This window comes from Podarcis vaucheri (genome assembly GCF_965113315.1).
Source record: "Podarcis vaucheri genome assembly, chromosome: 12".
NCBI lineage: Eukaryota > Metazoa > Chordata > Lepidosauria > Squamata > Lacertidae > Podarcis > Podarcis vaucheri.
Window position 1 is genome coordinate 34,695,345 of NC_138750.1, and position 20,291 is coordinate 34,715,635.

Below are 20,291 nucleotides of genomic sequence, written 5' to 3' on the forward strand. Positions count from 1 at the left end.
CCCGGATATCCATTTTACTGTGGTATCGTGTTTCCCTTTGCTGTAGCATCTACTGTGCTGCATTTGTCGTAGAACGTTTTTGACGCAGAAAAGGCTTATGGCTTATTTCAGAAGGGGTCCCATGGCTGGGAGAGGCACGGAATTCTCTTCAGCAGCTTGTAGCAGCTGCTGGAGAGCAGGCAAGGAGGAAGAGAGGTTCCTGCCAATGAGGCCCAGCCTTACTTGACACGCCACCTCGGATGGGCAGGCAGCGGGCAGGACCACCCTGGGTACAAAGAAAAGGGAAGCAGAGAAGACCTCAAGGGGTCTTCTTTTTTGGATGCTTTGTGCGTCCATGTCTAATCTTGCTCATTTCTAAAATTTATTTATTGGTGTGTATTTCCATTATTATTATTATTATTATTATTATTATTATTATTATTTCAACTTATACATCACCATATACCTGGAGGTCTCAGGGTGGTTCACAACAAGACCACAACATATAAAATCAAACCAAAAGTAGTAACCCAATACAGTGGTACCTCGGGTTACAGACGCTCCAGGTTACAGACACTTCAGGTTACAGACTCCGTTAACCCAGAAATAGTACCTCGGGTTAAGAACTTTGCTTCAGGATGAGAACAGAAGTGGTGCGGCGGTGTCGCGGCAGCAGTGGGAGGCCCCATTAGCTAAAGTGGTACTTCAGGTTAAGAACAGTTTCAGGTTAAGAACGGACCTCCGGAATGAATTAAGTTCTTAACCAGGGTACCACTGTAACCGTCCCTGCAAAAAGCCACATTCTAAAAGGGTGTTGGATGTCAATAAGATCAACCAAAGGCCTGGTTGAAAAGGAACATTTTTGCTTGGTGCCTAAAGGTACATAATGAAGGTGCCAGGTGAACTTTCTAGGGGAGAGCATTCCACAGATGGGGAGCCACTGCAGAGAAGGCCTGTTCTCATGTTGCCACCCTCCAGACCTCTCGAGGAGGCGGCACACGAAGAAGGGCCTCAGAAGATGATCCCAGGGTCTGGGTAGGTTCATATGGAAAGAGGTGGTCCTTGAGGTATTGCAGTCCTGAGCCGTTGAAGGTTTTATAGGTCAAAACCATCACTTTGAATTGGGCCCAGAAACTAATTAGTAGCCAGTGCAGCTGGACCAAGATCGGTTTGATATGCTCAAACCGTCTTGCTCCAGTGAGCAACCTGGCCTCTGGATTCTGCACTGCCAAAGAGCAAAATAAAATAAAATCGGGATTAAGGGGTTTTATCAGAACAGTGGAGGGCAGGTGTTTCGTGGTAGTGGCACTCACCCTTCTTTTGATATGAAATGCTCTACAGGGAGGACAAAAGTGGGGGGGTGTTGAGGAGGGCCAGTTGGGTGACGAGTGAGAAATGTCCCTATTTTCATCTGAGGAATATGCTTCATAGCTTTGGCTGCAATTAGGCAGCCTTTGGTTTCATTCCCTTCTATATGAGTCTACAGATTCAGGAACAGCCTATGCAGTCCAACAGAAAGAGGACTGGGCTTTGAACACAGGCAACTGTATTTGAAAATCCCTGAACAATAATAAATTCAATTCCTTAAGCAAGGTGCCATCTCAGATCCTAAAATGAGGTTATGAATAATGCACTTTAAGAGGGCAGTTATGGCGATTACTGATTTCAGGAGAGCAAATCATTTTTAATACTAAATACTACCAAAGTGGTAAACAGTTACTAAAATCATTGGTGGTGCCTGAGATGGATAATGCTGTGTATTGCTGTACCACTGGGGAGAGGTTTGCATTTATCTATGATGATATGCTTTGTTACAGTTGTTTATGTCACTTCCCCTGGGGCAGACCTCATTGAAGTATTTCTGTGAATTACTGTCTGACTTGATTTCCTATTGTACTTTATTACAATAGCTTTCTTGCAATCGCTGATGGGCGAAGGGGAATATTCATGTGGGCGGTGTTAATTGTCATTTGTCTGTATGCATTTCTGATTTAATTAAACTTACCTATTTGTATCAGCGTTGCATCTCCTTTCTTCCTTTCAATGGCTATTTCATGTCCCTTTCTGTATCTAATAATTATCGCCCGAGGCAGTGGTGAGATCAAGTTAGACTGAGCCCCTTTGTTATTTCCACTTGCAGTTTGCTGAATCATATCATTATTTTAAAATCAGCAGATGAGGCAGCTGATACCAACAGGATAAATGTGGTTGACTGCTTTTCCCCCTTGATGTACGTTCAGCTTTAAAGGTGAACCAAAGCTGCAAATCACTGCCCTAAATATAAATGGATTTGGTTTTCAGTTCTGAGTACTACAGTTCAAAGAAAATGCTACCTAAGATAGAGCTAGCATAATAACTCACTTACCATCTGGATTAGTTTATATTTTACATTTGTATCCCACTTTTCCTCCAAGGAGTCTAAAGTGGTTCTCCCTGTTCCCTTTTTGTCCTCACAACAACCCTGTTAGGTAGTTTAGGCTAAGAGACAACGACTGGGTCAGGATCACCTAGTGAGGTTTGTGATTGACTGTGGATTTGAATCCGGATCTCCCAGGTCCCTGTCCATCACTCTCTTTCCCTAGATCTCAACCCTGGGCTGGATACCAAGATTGCTGAGAAGGCACAATCTCAATACTCCTTTTCTACCCCTGTTGCCAATGGATGGCCCAATATGGATGCAACATTCTTACATTTGTATATCTGCTGCTCCTAGGTACAGATCAATGGATTCTGGGTTTTTATCTGAGATATTGACCACAGAGGCATCCCATTGTGCATCCCATTCAAATTGGGAAGTAATTATAGTTCATTTTTTGAAGTCCGAGCAATGATGATTTTGAAAGCTTCCCAACTAGACGGCATGTTTGTGAATGTCTTTGGAATCTCCTGTGAGGTGAAACTACCAGGTTTTATTTGGTAAATGAGTGCTGGTAAGGTTTTAAATGGATTAAAGGGATAAAGGAGACTCTTAACGCTAGCTGCTGTTTAGAAAGTCAATATCTACTACCCATAATAGTTACCACACAATGGTATCTGAGAACACAGCTGTTTCTTATTTATCCCAAAAAGAAGAGACAGCTGCAGTATCCTGGAAACTGCTGTGTGACAAGCACAAGCGCAAATCATTATCACACTCACCAGTGATAACTATGCCACAATCATACCCAATTATTTCCCATCCTCTTGTGGCTTCACATACACAACAGTTTGTGAGGGAATTGATAACACAGACAGTATAGCTCTAATGCTATTAGACTCCTGTCATGAATGCTTACCTGAGAAGGTAACAATTAATGCACACAAGGGCAGTGTTGACATGACTAAAGGTACCCACAAATCAAATATCTTTCCATAGCAAGAAAATACATTGCTGGTCTTTCTAAGCGCCAGCAATGTTATTCTACTAGTGGTACTATTGATTTGAGAAAAGCTGGATTTGTTGCATGGCATCCCATTATCCTATCAAAGAAATAAACACAATCCAGGGTTCGTCGGTTATAAATATGTAATAGTCTCATCTTCTTTTCAACACTCCATGGAAGTGTCAGAGCAGAAAGGCAGCCTATATGTGGCTCCTTCCGACTGTATTGCGCAAGATTTCAAGGGTGGTTCAATACTACATGCTGTCATGAAGATCATGTCAAGCTTTGAGGAATTACATATAATCCTCTGAAATGCTTTCATTTCTAAGGAGCAAGATTTCATTGAGCAGACTTGGATTTTACCCCTGACTAGGAATAGATGGTTAAGACTACAGGGAGGGGTGAGTGTGGAAAAATTGCTTTGTTTTGCTGTTCCACTGAACAAAGCCTCTTTCAAGACAACAAGTTCCCATTAGTGGAGGGACACCATTGGATACAACACCCCCAAATCCATATTTATTATTTAAACCATTTGTACGCTACCCTTCATCCCATAGATTCCAGGGGAATGAACAGAAAGCATCAATAATAACTTGTGCATACCATATGTAAATCCAGAGGGTTTTTTGAGCAGAAACTCAAGGGAACTGAGTTCCCTTACCTTTTTAAAATCAAATAACTGATTTTTTGGTTGGGCCTAGAACACCCAACGTTTAAGCCAAAAAATCACCTATATCAGTAATCAATAAAGTTGTGGCCATTTCTAATCCAGATCATTGTCTGCTTGAGTTTATTATTCACATCTTACATTTAGCCACTGCCTGGCAGGAAAGCAGTGTGACTGGTCATGCAACAAACAAACAAAATTTGTGGTGCGCTTCCCCATCTTATTTTGCAGAAAAAAGCACTGAATAAATTTGTGTGCTGTCATTTGGGAAGGAGATTCTAACTAAGCTAATATAACACATAATTAATATCTTGGTTTTCCCAGTCAAGCTGATGAGAAAGGCTACACTCGCCCTTAAGAAGCGTTGATCCACCAGAGATTGGAAGTTGGCAAAGTGAGATTTCCTTATCTTCATTTCTTTACCACATTTATATCCCATCTTTCCTCCAAGGAGCTCAAGGTGGCATACATGGTTCTTTTCCTACTCAAGGTGCCCAGTGAGTTTCATGGCAGAGTGTGGATTTGAACCCTGGTCTCCCAGCTCCTAGTTCTAACTACTACATCACACTGACTCTCTAAACCAAAACCGCCACCTCTTTTCTATTAGCACAAAAGCACCCAACTGCACTTTAACCCAGTAGATCAGGGGTAGCCTATGTGGTGGCCTCAATATTTTGTTGGACCCCACCTCCCATCCCTCTGACCATTGGCTATGCTGGCTGTGGTTGATGGGAGCTGGAGTCCAGCAACATTTGGTGGGCATATTGGCTACTGCTGCAGTAGATGCTGCCAACTATTGGGTTTGGTTGGTGTTGTTTTGTCTATAACTATGGATATATTCCCAGTAATATAACTCTATATTGATGTGATCTGGTATACCAAATGTTGCCCTTGGGTGCTATGGTAAGGAAAAGGGTAAGGATTTTCTGAAGAACTGAAGGTTTGTCAAAATAGCCAACAGAGGATTTCTATTTGCCCAAGATACCTGCCACACATGGTTCTTTATCAATCATTTCAATCAGGGTTTGCTTGTTTCCTTGATTTTCAGGTACCCTTGTACTCCGAGGATAAGAAAATTGCCTTGGATATTCATTCTTGGCTAGCTTCTGAATTTATTTTCCCTGGCAAGATTCATCGTCTCAATTCACAGATGCTGCATCACTGTAAATCAATTGCAAATAGGCTCCTGTCACTTTTTTGGGTGGAGAACAGCCACATTTACTGTGTGCAGCTCTTGCAGTAAACACAGGGTCACTCTCTTAATGCCGAGGAGTCATCCACTGTTTACAAAAATACAAACTATCTCAGCAGACATCTGCAAAAGCATCTCGACTGAGAGCCTAATAAAACTTGCTCTCCAGCTGCATTAGAGTTCAAACTTGAGAATGGCACAAGCTGGTGGTTAAAGGTGAACTGGAGCTGAAATGAAAAGACTGGGAATATATGCAAAACACTTTGAAAAGGCAGGCCATGATACAACTCATACAGCACAGAGCTGTCTTTCATTGAGGATGGGGGGGGGAGCAGTTTTGCTTTTCCAGTAGACATAATGCTTCTCTGAGTGACACAGCTGACATTCCCAGACCCTTAACATAATCCCCTTGTCATATCTGTTGTTTCAGTTTGCCTTTTAAAAGAAGGCATAAAAGCTATTATTGGCACTAGCATGCGTTTGATGTGTGTCTTCCTTCCTCACACTATCTTTACGCAATTTTTAAAAATTATATCCCATCCCTTCTCCAAAGAGCTCAGAGTGACAATCTAGCCTGCCTCCCTGAACCTGGTGTCTCTCCCGCTCTCCCCCAGATTACAATTCTCATCAGCCCAGTTATCATGCTCAATGGAATGGGATGGTGGAAGCTGTTGTCCAAGCACCAAGCTGGAGAAGCCTGAGCAAGCTTCAGAAAACCCTGGTGAGGTAGACTAAATGGAATGAAAACAGCTTTTCCAAAGCCACCTAACCAGATTTATGGCCTAGCAGTACCTAGAATCCTGGGTTGAGATCCAGCATTCTTAAGACTATACCCACAATGATTCTCCAATCCAAACATCAACAGTTTTCCAGCTCTCCTAACCACTGGAACAAATGTGGGAGAGAAATACTATCTAGCAAATTGCCACCATTTTAGCAATTGCCTTTGTAAATCTTCATATTAACACATCCCAACTGGAGCTTCTTTTACAACACAATCTGGGGGGGGGGCTGAATGTGGCTCCTGATCTCACTTTATATGGCCCCTGATGTCTCCTGAAGCTGCCCTGTTCTTCCATCCCATCAACATGCCTTCCTTCCTGTCCATTTCTTCTCCTTCCTTCCTTCTCAGGATTTCTATATGTACACCACATTAAAATCAGAAAGCAAAGCAATTGCTTTTATTTATTTTCCTGGACAGTAGCTGGTTTGTGGTACTCCATCAAACTCAGTGGGGTTTACTTCTAAGTAGACCTGCCTAGGACTGGGAAATCTACTCTGAGGTAGCCATTGTAAAAATGGAAGCCAGGTAGCCTATTGTATGTGGCCCTGCCTACCTACATGCTGCCCCCATTACCTTCATGGAATTCTGGCCTTCAACAGGAAAAATGGTTTGCTTTTCTTCCAATATTCTCAATACAGGACCAAAAGGAGATGTACTAAGTCAGACCATTGATCCATCTAGCTTAGTATTGTCTGCACAGACTGGCAGCAACTGTCTAGAGTTTCGGGTAAGATTTTCTCTTAGTCTTATCTGAAGTTGGCAGAAGCTGAACCTGAGACATTTACATGCTGAACTGGTACTCTATGTCAATGAGCCCTTCTCCATCGGGAAAAGGATAATATAATGCCCCACAATAAAGAATTAAGCTGTTTTGGAAAAAGTCTGGCTAATAATAGCCAAAAAAAAAAAAGCCACCCTCATGCATATATTGTCATCATCAAAACAAAGCAAAGCAGGCATTGTTCATTAATATTCACAGGGAAGCGTCTTCAATAAACCAGTGTCACACTGTGCAGTATCACCAAACAGCTGTGCTTTCTTTCAGATAACTTGACTTCTGTCCTTGCCTAGCTGTTGATGGTGTTATTCTAGGATGAGCTGGCCAATGGGAAACAGGTCATAAATGTGCCCCTGCCAGCCACCAGCAGAGTGTCGCAATGCTTACGGCCTGACACAGTGCACAGAGCACAGGGGTAAGAAAAGCACCAGGGCTACATTTATTTCATTGGTTTCAATAAGGCCATGCATGCATTTAACTACTCTAGTCAACAGTTCCTATTCCAGGAAATCTCTTTATATACATATGTTGCCTCACTTATAGAGCTCGGTTCTTTACTGCCACTCCTTATGTCTAGACATTTCCTACCCTGGTGTGTGTGTGTTTGTGCACATCCAGACTGCAAACAACTTTTTAAACATGGAAAAGAGGGTTTTTTACAACCACTTCTGACATAATGTGGGGTTCTTGAATTGCTTGCCCTCTGACTTGTTTTTCCATTGATAGGAACTCCCTAGAGTATGTGTCCAGGGTCTAAGAGCATATGATGTAGTCATAAATACCCAGGAACATAAGAAAAGCCTGTTGGATCAGGCCAATGGCCCATCTAGTCCAGAATCCTATACTCACAGTGGCCAAACAGATGTCTCTGGGAAACCTCTAAGCAGCAGCCGGGCACAAGAGTATTCTCCCTTCTTGCAATTTCCAGCAAATGGTATACAGTGCCTCTGAACCTGGAGGTAGGAAATAACCATTCATCTCGCAATGGATCTGGTTGGGCTTGTTATAGACTCACTGCAGCGCAAACACATTCAAGAACATCTATCACTATCTGGAAGACCAGTTACAGGTTGCTGTTGTTGTGAAGCAAGGGAAATCTTTCGAAAGTGTGGGAACACACAAAAGACCATTTTCGCCAAGGTCTCTCCAATGTTTCCCTGGTACGAAAACATGGGCACCAGTTGACTAGGACAGTTGGAAGGCATGGGATTATCACCTGGACACTGCCGTAACAGCAACAATCATCGTCATCATCACTCCATGCACAGATTATCCAGTGTGTGTCTCTAAATTAGGACTATTACCAGCACCATTCACAAGCCGCTCAAAACAGTATAGTGCCCTTGATAAACAAATGGTCGTTTACGGTTGAATCCTATGAGCTGTGTGTCATCAGAGCAGAGCAGGAGGGCAGTTGTCCATACAGCCCATTATCACAGATTGACATACACAGTGTCATAGCTGGCAGGATGGTGCGGCTGCCAATGTCTCCATACACCTCTCTGCCCTTCCCTGCAGAGGTGAATTTTGCTAGTCAAGCAGAGCTTTGCACAACAATTAGTTTTCTTCTTTCCTTGTAAACTCTTACATATGGTTCCATAGCTTTTGGAAATTTCCAGTGAGACTGCAAGGGGCCACTGAGAGGGAATAAAATGCCAGGTGGGGCGGGGGGAGGTGTGTGTCTTGAGGCAGGTGGGCACCATCCTCTCAAGGTCATATCTGCCCTTGGGTCTCCTGGCTTATTTGCTCACACAAGGCCCTGCTATCCAGACGCTTGTCATGTGGAAAATCTGCTTATCCAAACACCCGGAATTGGTACCCAAAGCTTGATGTGCACACATCACAGATTCAGATATCTGGTCAGCTGGATCTGCGCGTAACACTGTAAACAAATGAGATTGGACTAGGTGACTCTCAGGGTCCTTTCCAACTCTACAATTCTGTGATTCTGTGAATCGCCATACTGAAAAAAGAGTAAAGAAATTTGGGGGCTGTGGAAGGTGTGCCCCGTCACATGTTGATGGGTTATAGGTCCCATCATCTCTGTCCACATTGGCTATGGTTGATAGGAGGGGGGAGTCCAGCCTAATCTAGACAGCTGCAGGTTCACCTTCCTTGCTATATAATATCCACTTCAGGTACTAAATGCTTCAGTGCCTCTATGGAAAACAAACACCGATTCGAACAACCTGAAGCAGATCCACACTTCTGTCAGGCTCAGTTGCTGCAATTCTGGTGTTTAAAAGGAAACAAGGCCAGGGAAAGAAATCATTATTGAGAATAGTTGAGAACAAGGGGGGAATTATAGTACATTTTACAGAGGGAAGGAGACAGAGAGGTTGGGGCTGTAGCAGCCAAGCAACACTAATGAGACCTATTTGGTGAAATAAGTAGGCATTGTGCCAGCTGTGAAAGGATAGGCTTTGCCAATCCTTGCATAGCATAGCTTCATTCCAAAAGTCAGCAGAAAGGGGGTTTAAAAGTCTGAATTATTTGGGGTGACCTTATTTCACTATGGAGAATCATACACACACACACACACACACACACACACACACACACACACACGTTCCTAAATATCCTCAGAATTACAGAATTCTATTAAATGCCACAATGCTGGGTATTTAAAAACTCCTTCATCCTAGATCAGAGATGGGAATCCTGTGACCTTCCAGGCATTCTGGGACTACAACCCCCATCAGCTGTAACAAAGGTGGCTAAAGACCATGGAATGTGGGAGTTGTAGTCCAGCAACAACTGGAGGGCCACAGCTTCCCCATCCCTGTCACAAAAAGCTGAAAATAATTGATTGAATAAGAAGTTTTAGAATTCTACCAGAATTCCCTCATACAGCACATTTTCTCTTTCTTTCTTTCTTTCTTTCCTTTCTTCTCATTATTCAGCCAAAGGAGATATTGAGCTTTGGAAAACAAAAGGAAGGAAGTCTGGAAAGGAATTTAGCTCAGTCGCTATTTCTGCCTCTGACTTCACTTAAGCACAATACAGTGGTACCTTGGTTTAAGATCAGCTTTGTTTATGGACAACTTGGACTAGGAACGCTGCAAACCCGGAAGTAGGTGTTTTGGTTTGTGAACTTTGCCTTGGAAGCAGAATGTGTTCCACTTCCTGTTGGGTGTAAATTGAGTCCCCTGCTGCTATGGGAAAGCACACCTTGGTTTAAGAACGCTTTGGTTTAAGAATGGACTTCCGGAACTGATTAAGTTCGTAAACCAAGGTACCACTGTACTTCTTTTTCTTTTTCTTTTTTTGCCGAAGTTTCTACTAAGCAATGGAAGCTACTAAGCAATGGAATATCACAAAGGAAAAAAATATATACACATTTTTAATATTAAGTGGATGCGGCACCTAGCACACATTTGGGACTCACAATTTAACCTAGTGCCAGCAACACAAGACAGATCATAATCCTGATAATGGCTCAACAATCTACAAGAGATGCAGAACTACTTATATTTTGTGTTATGAAGCTTCCCCAGAAAACTGCTGACAATGTCAGAGGTTTCAAAGCCCCATTCCTCATTCTCTGCAACATTTTGAGTTTTATGCAGATGTTTTGTTGCCTCGGGGGATCTGCTTTAGAGGTTTTATAGCAGAATGCATTAACTAATCATGCTCAGATTCCTTAGAGAGGAACAGAGAATAGGTATTTCAAGCTTAAAATGATTTTGCACACTTTAAGGGGGCTCCTGAAATCATCTTTTGTCTGTGGAGGCCCAGATGGTCTCTGTGACAAATAGCGCCTACCACTAGCTTCAGCAAGCATGTCAACTGCGTCCTTTTCTCACCCAGGATAATATTGGCCACTGTGACACATGTGTTGGTAACCTCATGCCTGGACTATTCCAATACACTTTGCATTGGACTTCCATTGCAGCTGGTCCAGAGGTTGCAGCTGGTGCAGAATGTCTGGCTGACGAGTGGTGCTCCTTATCAGGCACATATTGTGCCAGTACTGAGGAATCTGCTCTGGCTACCTATTGGCCACCAAGACAGTTTTAAGGTTCTGCTAATACCAAGCCCTAAATAACTTTAGACCAGGTTATCTAAAAAACAAAACAAAAAATCTTCTTCCTCCTTGCCCAATAAGGGCATTATGATCAGCAAATGGAACCTGCTTAGTCTTGCCATGGCCCAATTATAATCTGCTTGTGGAGGCAGGCTTTTTCACTACTGTAGTTGTGGAATGCCTTCCCTGCTGAAAGACAAGGGGCTCCATCACTATCTGCTTTCCACCAGCTCCTGAAGACACACCTATTTAAAGCAAACTTTCCCCTGAATCAGAACTTCTGATTTTATCGTTTTAACTGTGCTCTTTTTTTATGTGTGTGTGTTTTAACTAGCTTGTTCTGTGTTTTAATAAAGGGTGCTTTAATGCTGAAACTGTTATGGCGCATTTTAATTATGTATGGATTTATCGTTGGAAACCACTTAGAAGCCTTTTTGGCAATATGTAAACAATAAAAAGGGGGATTGCTAAGAAGTGCCATTGCACAGCAGCCATTACTTTATGTGCATAGAATTCAGTGCTACTGCTGGAATCAGTTATATGAAGGCTGAAATTTTAATTTAAACACATTGAGTACGTTTTCCAAGATTAGTTTTGGGATGGGTGTAACACATGAATCCTATTCCTCTGCCCTGGGTATTCATCAATAACCTGACTCAGTGTCCATTTACAGCCAATGGAAGACTCCCACTATTCTTTAGAGGGCTTTAGTCCATGCCCACATTAACTACAAACTGAAATTCCTGCTTTACAGGGGGGAGGCAGAGAGGCAAAGGCAGAGAATAGGTAGAAAACCTTCCTAATTTAAATAGCCCCAGCCTTTGTATACTCGATTACATGTCAGGCAGATGGAAATGTCAGTACAATGGTTATTGAAATTAAGACAGAGAGCTACTCCTTATATCACAAAACAAAACAAAACCAAGCCCACACACTATTTATTCTGACACCTAGGAATCTGCTCTAAATAAACAGCTCCTGTGCCAATTTGTTTCAATGAGTTTTGAGTTTCTGCTCCCTCTGTACGCAGCAGCGTGGAGTTGATGAGAATTTTGACATTAAGCTGTTTGTACACCTGCTGTAGCTGAAATGAAAACATTAATTGACTTTCATAATTAAAAATTGCTTCCAGGGTTGTTGGCCAAATACTAACTTGAAGCAGAGAGTGCTACTTAAGAAGGAAAGGGGAGAGAGCATCATTTTAGTGTAATCGCTTGTGTGTTCGCAGTCCTGTTTACCGTGGTGGATGTGAGCAATGGGGGTGCTCACATTTTACATGCAAGAGGAACAGAGGTGAAATTCAGTTCAGTTCGCATTTATAAATGACCCTGCAAAATTTGTGCTTTCCAAGACAAAATTTGAACCGAGAACACAGCCGTCCTTTGAAATTCAAGCTTCTCCAAATTTTGCAATGCAATTCTCCAGCCAAGTCATTCATATAAAAATAAATATATTAAAGTATATATGCATATAAAGTTGTACCTCGGCTCTCAAACACCTTGGGAGTCGAACGTTCCGGCTCCCGAATGTTCAAAAACTGGAAGTGAGTGTCCTGGTTTTCAAATGTTCTTTGAATGTCTAATGGGGCTTCCCTTCCACGGCTTCCAATTGGCTGCAGGAATTTCCTGCAGCCGATCAGAAGCCGTGCATTGCAAGTCAAACATTTCAGAAGTCGAATGGACTTCCGGAACGGATTCTGTTTGACTTCCGAGGTACGACTGTATTAGTGAAAATAGCATGGGGAAAATGCATTATGTTAGGAACAGAAGAGCCAGCTAGACCAGGCCAACCTGATACCAGGGAAAACCTCTCCTCTGCTGTGGCTTTCTGCAAGTGGCATTCAGGGGTATTTACTTCCTCTGACGTGGAAGGGCCACATTCAGCCACAGGTCTGAGATTTCACAGATCTGGCACAGAAGTACATAAGAGGAAACATCAAAGGAAGTTTCATCATATTCTAATAGTAGGTTGCACAATGAATGTGTGAAAGCGTAAAAGGATTGTTTTGTTGTGTATATTTTTTCTTTTAAATTGAGCCATGTTAGGTCATCCCTAACTCCCCAGGCAATCAGCGGAAACTATTTTTATCCCTTCAATGCAAGAGAGTGATATGAATATTCAAATATGATCTAATTAATTTTCCAAAAAAACAAATGTCTTTCTGCCAGCACATGGATTATCACAAATATATCCTTCAGAAATACAGAACAAAACAGAAGCCAAACTTTAGAGTTCAAAAACAAAGGCTGAATAACAATTATATCAAACAGTTCACAGTCTTCTCCAGCTATAAAAGCAAAAATGTCTTTAATCTTTCACAAATTACTACTGCCTTTTTCAAAAACATTATCTTATAGCTATTTGGAGAAGCCTATAGGCTTTATCCTTTTAAAGGCATTTTCTGTAAGTTCCCATAAAGATTTTCTCCTTTTCATTCCATTTTTTTTTTGTTTACAAATATATGCATATTGGTTGGCTGAACACCTGCAAATAAATTAATCTGTGGAAAATCATACATCACTAAACTCCTAAATACATATTCTATATTTGTTGCAGCAGATGCAAGATTTTCCCCCACTGGATTCAAATTCAGATAATGATAACTACACGATATCCATTTCCAAACTGCAACCCCTTGTGCCTTTACTCACAAATAAAATTTTGATGCATAAATGGGCATGTGCTGTGAAACAGTGTTGCCCATGATGGCTCCGTCTAAAACAGGGGTTGTCAACCTGGTCCCTACTGACCACTAGTGGGCGTTTCAGGATTCTAGGTGGGTGGTAGGGGGTTCTACGGCACAAGCTGAATTCTCCTTCCATCAAGCACTGGTGGGCAGTAAGGAAATTTTACCATCAAGAAAGATTCATTAGTAGGCAGTAGGTATAAGAAGGTTGACTACCCCTGATCTAAAAGAAGAAGCAATCTACAGATCCCTGCTGAATAGTATGCCAAGGATACAATGCACATGCAACTTCTTAGCAAAGTGAAGAGTGTTGTGATGGGGGACTTAGATACAAGAGATGAGCCTGTCTTCACATGCAAGGCTAGTTCGTAACTCACTGAGGGTTTGAGACCCATCAGCTACCCTCACCAGGTTTAGTCAAAGGCATTTCCTGGGGTGTGGCTGCTGTCACGTGCTGACTGAGTGCCTGGGGGTGGGGACCAAAGCTGGACAAGCTACCCGAGAAAGTGCACAACATGTCTTCCACCAGTAGTAAGTTCCTTCCCCTAACACCCTATATACACCAGAACACAAGTAGGAGTTTGCTATTATCTTCATGTCTTGCTTGTGGGCTTCTCATAGGTTGGTCTCTGTGAAAGCAGAATACTGGACCAGATGAGTCTTTGGCCTGATCTTTAAGGGCTATTCTTGAAATCTAATGAACGCTAACAAAGAAGACTGTGTGTTCCAATGAAGCAAATACTAAGTGCAACAAAGTTTCTAAAGTCATCAATGACAAAAAAAAAAAAATCTTTAGCGATGACTTCAAGGGGCACTTTGTTGCTGCAGTGGTGCCAAATTTCTGCCCGAGGTGTATCATTCAGATTGTGTTTACTTTTGGAGGTTATTATTGGTAAAATGTTGCAACAATGCAGTTTCACTGTCATCTCTGCAAAGGCAATTTGGAAAGAGGACAATAATTCAATATACTGTCCTCATCCAAGGAAGCTACGTTCAACAAAGGAGGTGCAGCAGTGATTGAAGAATGAACACAGCCAGGTGTGAAGGAGGTTCTTATGAAATTTATAACCCCAAGAACTATTATTCCAGAAAGATCTGGTGGATCATAAATAAAAGCAGCAAGCAAAATAGTCACCTCAACATACAGTCAAAAGTAATAAAAGAGACTGTAAACACAACACTTAAAGCACCAGGAAGATAGAGAAGTGCACTCCATACACTCAGCCTCTGCAGTACTTAAAATGTATTAATCAGGGTTGTTATCATTGATTTAGAAGGAAAAATTGATAACACGGAATTCATAAATCTAGCCGTAGCGTGACAGATACACTGCTTATTTAAACTAGATTAAAATGAATACCTATTCTATTGAAGATTGCTTGATTACACTAGTAAATTAATCTTGTTTTATTTATTGACATACGTATTGGTTTCATGCATAATTTCTTCCTATTGAATCCCACTGTTTATGCATAATGTCAGCATCAATACAAATAAGCCATGTTACAACAATATTATTATACTTCTGCTGCTCCAGAAGTCACTATGACCCTAATGGAGAGAATACACATTTCTGAATTAATACATAGCATATTTGCTTTCAGCCATTGGCTTTTCACTGAATGTAAGATCTTTCATCCATGTTTACTTTTAGCCAGGACTTTATGGTCTCAGACAATGTGTAGCGTGCAAACTTCAATTAATACTTCAATACTCCAGGAGTATAAGGCATATGGGAGCAGTATTGGGGGTGATAGTTATAAGAGTCCAATGACATTCTGAGGGTCACATGCCTGTTGTATATATTGCGAATCTTGAAAATTACCGTATTTTTCGCTCTATAAGACACACCAGACCACAAGACGCACCTAGTTTTGGGAGGAGGAAAACAAGAAAAAAAAATCTGAATCTCAGAAGCCAGAACAGCAAGAGGGATCGCTGTGCAGTGAAAGCAGCAATCCCTCTTGCTGTTCTGGCTTCTGGGATAGCTGCACAGCCTGCATTCGCTCCATAAGACGGACACACATTTCCCCTTACTTCTTAGGAGGGAAAAAGTGAGTCTTATAGAGCAAAAAATACGGTAATTCTTTGAAATCTGTGGTAGCAAAGCAAAAACAAAAATGAAAAAGGCCTTATCCTTAAATTGGCTTTGACCCATCAAATATGACAGAAAGCCAACAGCACTGTCTCCAAAAGTGATATAAGGGACCCATCCAATTAAAAGACATGTCTGTCTGGACTTCACTAGAACTCCCATATAATTAGAAGTGGTTGTCAAAATTCAAAATGTTAATCCCCTTTCAGTGACATTTTGTTATATGTGGCAACAACCCATTCTTATTCTGTGTTACTCAAAAGTCTAAATGCCTTCCTAATTTCCTACTCAAAGAATATATCGACATAAAGTCAAATGCAGAGAACCTATGGGTTCTGCTCAGCTGTCCTACTCAGAGCAGATCCATTGAAATGAACGAGTCCAACTTAGTCATGTCTATGAATGTATCTGGGTCTACTCTGAGCAGGGCTAGCACTGGATAGCTATGGAGCCTCATGGCTCCTTCCAACTCTACAAATCTATGATTCTATGATTCTGCCTATATAAGCACTTAGGTGCACTTTTGGTTATGATCTGACTATTTCTCAATGGCAAATAAATCATTTATAATTCTTTATTCAATGAGTAGCATAATACCCCATTTCAGTGCATGTATGGCTGAAAGAGACAGACCCCAATGTCTGGAGAGAGAGAAAATTCAGCTCAGTAACATACAGTTCTCAAGTGATTCAGTATTCACTAGTGGTTCACTCCCGAACCATTCTTGAATGTCAGAAAAGGGCCACCAACATCAAAATGAAAGCTGGTTAGCTCAGTGGGTTTGGGCTGTGGTGCTGACAACACCAAGGTTGCAGGTTCGATCCAGCTGTATATCACTGCATTTCAGGGGGTTGGACTAGATGTCCCCCAGGGTCTCTTCCAACTCCATGATTCGATGAGGTCATCCTTATAGCCTGCCTTCCCAAAATGCTCTGAATGTCTTTTGCCTAAAGGGAGTCCTTAGCAGCAGTCACACAGATAAAACAATTCCAAGTGCAGAGCAACAATAAAGTTTAACATATTCTATTTAGAGTGCTATATTGGCCAGTAATAAATAATGAGGGGAGACATTACTGAAAACAAAATATAACAAGAAGCCTCTTGCAGGCAGAGAAACCACATTTGAAGTATATTAGACCTGGACCCCTTTGATGCAGTCAGAGGAATTGGGAGCTCACAATGCTGCCTTATATTGTGCCGGACCATTGCTCCATCCAGCTCAGTATTGTCTACACTGACTATGGGCATTTTCCAGGGTTTCAGGCATGAGACACTCCCAGCCCTACATGGAGATGCCAATGGGATTGAACATGGGAACTTTTGCATGCAAGGAAGAAGTTCTGCCACTGAATTATGGCCCTTCCTCAAATTGTTTTTTCCTAGCATTCCTCCACCTGGTTTATGAACTCCTTTCTTCCCTTTGTGCTTTAATACCATTGGTCCATCTACCTCACTATTGTCTACAATGACTCACTGCACACCTCCAACTTACGTTTATTTATTTATTTTTTAAAGTAATATTTATTAGAGTTTCAAATAATACAAAAGAACAAAAGAAAAACAAAAAAGAAAACACAAAGAAAATTCAACCTTTAAAGTCTCATTTTCAATAACTTCTTTCCACGACTTCCCCTCACCTCCCCTTCTTGTATTCCAAATCCAAATATTATTTATCCAACAAGTTCTTATCTCTAATTCTTTAACCTTAATTTGTTATTATATTTATTTATATAAAATTTTAACCCTTAATTCATTATTATATTTAGTTCAATTTATATGTCAACTTTTAATTTATATACCTTAATCATTTATAAAAAAGCTTTTTCTAAGGTTGACCCTATTTCCCTTCCACGAATTCCCCATTCTTATAGTAATAACAACATAAAAATTAACACAAAGTAAAAAACATCAGGCCCCCTTTGGATTTCCAAACCCCACCCTTCTCTCCCCAGTTTCAATCCCAAACCATAGTCCATTAATCCATCTGTTTAGCCTGGTGACCTCACGTCCGAGGCTTTTGCATCTCTCTCAGTCCCTTTCTGCCGGCTTCTTTGAGGGTCCCTTGTGTTTAACACCCAATCTCGAAGGGGCGCTCTCTCTATAATATCCATATTCCTTCCAGCCAGGCCTCCTTGTTTAAAGGTGGAGCTCAAGTTCTGTTTCTTAAGTCCAAATACCCCAAAAGCTCCAGCTTCCACCTTAATCAGATTTATAACCATCTTGGCAGGCCTCCGACTCTCGTTTACCTTCTGTGACATTTCGGCCGCCCCTCCTTTCTGCTCCTCCTGTTCAACAAATGTCTCTTCCTCCTCTTCAGTCTCTGGTTTCTTTTCTTGTCCAGCTGCCTGTTTTTTGAACATCAAGTCCTTTTCCAACTCAGTAGATATATTTGCTGTTGACTTCAGTTTTGTAGGACTTGTAGACAAAACATGGCCTTGCTCGTACATCTCTCGCAGCTTTCCCATGAGAAAGACGACCTCATCCAGATCAGCCAATATTTTCCGACCTATTTCCATTCTTGTAATGTCCGTGAATCCCCTCTAGAGGGATTCTGGTTACTTAATATTCCTTTCACTTCCAGTCCAAAAGTCAAATTAATTTGTATCAATCTTTCTTTATCTTCAATACCTTGTAACGATATAACCGGCTAAACCAAAACTTTCAGTTTTTTCCGACTTTGACAGCTAATTTGACAGCTGTCAAAATCTTCTGTAACTCCTCAGCAGGCTCCTTTCGCGGGTTGCTCCCGGTCTCGGGAAGAGTGGCACTTAATAATAAATAAATAAACTCTTATCCTCCAGCACAGTAACTTAAACTTTTAAATCCGTGGAATTAATAACTTTATCCAAACAGGAAAAAAATGACTCTTCTCTCAACTTTAGTTGACAAATCCTTGCTTTAAAATGTTTACAATGGGGGCAGACGGACTTCCTCTTTGCACCTCCCCCGCTCGTACCAAATCCACAAAAAAGGGATAATTTTAGTCCAATTTCCAGATTGATCACGGATTGTTGTTCTTGATTTTGAGTCCAAATTTAAAGGAAGAAGTCAGCGCTCTCCGACGAATGGCATACGGCTTCGCTCGGCAGGGGAAGCAGCAGACTCACAGCACCGCGCCGCTCCCCGTCCCCCGTTCCGTAGCCTTTAAAAAGGCTCCTTCGCAGGTCGGGAGGGCGCTAACGGTGCCCGCCTAGTCACCATGTCCACGGGCATCCGCGCCCGTGGTTTTTAAGGGTCCCCGCGTCGCCGGCGCGGCAAAACCCGGGCCCTGTCGAGCAGACTCCCTCCGGAGCTCGGAGGGAATCCGCCATTCGGCGATGGTGCCAACCCGGAAGTCTTCCACACCTCCAACTTACGTTTAAAGCACTTTAATATCACCTTGAAATAATAACAATAATAACAATAATAACAATAATAACAATAATAATAATAATAATAATAATAATAATAATAATAATAATATATTTATACCTCACCCATATGGCTGGGTTTCCCCAGCCGTTCTGGGCGGCTCTCAACAGAATATTAATAATAATAATAATAATAATAATAATAATAATAATAAGAAGAAGAAGAAGAAGAAGAAGAAGAAGAAGAAGAAGAAGCGATAAAACATCAAACATTAAAAACTTCCCTAAACAGGGCTGCCCAGATGTCTTCTAAAAGTCAGATAGTTGTTTATTTACTTGACATCTGATGGGAGAGCATTCCACAGGGTGGGCACCACTACCGAGAAGGCCCTCTGCCTGGTTCCCTGTAACCTTAATTCTCACAGTGAGGGAACTGCCAGAAGGCCCTCGGTGCTGGACCTCAGTGTCCGGGCTGAACAATGGGGTGGAGAAGCTACTTCAGGTATGCTGGGTCAAGGCAGTTTAGGGCTTTAAAGGTCAGCACCAACACTTTGAATTGTGCTCGGAATGGTACTGGGAGCCAATGTAGGTCTTTTCAGACCAATGTCATGTCTTCCCCCAAAGAATCCTGGGAACTATACTTTGTTAAGGATGCTGAGAGCTGTTAAGAGATACCTATTCCACACACATGGCTACAGTTCCTAGAGTAGTTTTACAATCAATCCCACTTCCCAGGGAATACTGGGAACTGTGGCTCCTTGAGGGGAGTAGGAGTGAAGATCCTTCACCCTGGGGGGGAAATAAGTCTATTTTAGGACACAAGAAATGGGAAAGATTAGCATACCGATCACAACCTAGTCATTTGTTTAGAAGCATAGGATGCTGCCTTATACTGAGTTAGACCAAATAGGTTTGACCAATTGGGTTTGACCAATTGGTACTGTCTACACCAGGGTTTCCCAAAGTTGGGTTTCTAGCTGTTTTTGGACTACAGTTCCCATCATCCCTGACCACTGGTCCTGTGAGCTAGGCTTGATGGGAGTTGTAATCCAAAAACACCTGGAAACCCAAGTTTGGGAAACCTTAGTCCACACTGACCAACAGCAGCTCTCCAGGGTTTCAGACAGAGTCTTTTCCAGCCATACCTGGTGATGCCAAGGCTTGAACCTGGGACCTTCTGCATGGAAAGAAGATGCTTTACCACTGAGGTATGGCCCTTCCCCGCTTTCTTGTGAAGGGACCACAAGAACGCATTTAAGAATCCGCTGATGCTGCCAACATTCCATGTGCTGCCTGATAATCTTCAGCACAATGGCAGCGATAAACTTAGAAGCGACCCTCCAGCATGGAGACAAAAAAACGTACACAAAC

At 41.9% G+C, this 20,291-nt stretch overlaps 1 protein-coding gene and 1 long non-coding RNA gene across 5 annotated transcripts in view; both read right to left on the reverse strand.

Moving 5' to 3' along the window:
* The window catches only part of NXPH1 (neurexophilin 1), a 178,759-nt gene that overhangs the window by 34,665 nt on the left and 123,803 nt on the right, over positions 1-20,291 (reverse strand). The gene's annotated exons all lie outside the window — the stretch shown is intronic.
* The window catches only part of LOC309515840, a 38,787-nt gene continuing 23,494 nt past the window's right edge, over positions 4,999-20,291 (reverse strand). The window contains exon 3 of the long non-coding RNA XR_014212697.1: positions 4,999-5,169. This is a non-coding gene — a long non-coding RNA (uncharacterized lncRNA). The remainder of the gene's footprint in view (positions 5,170-20,291) is intronic.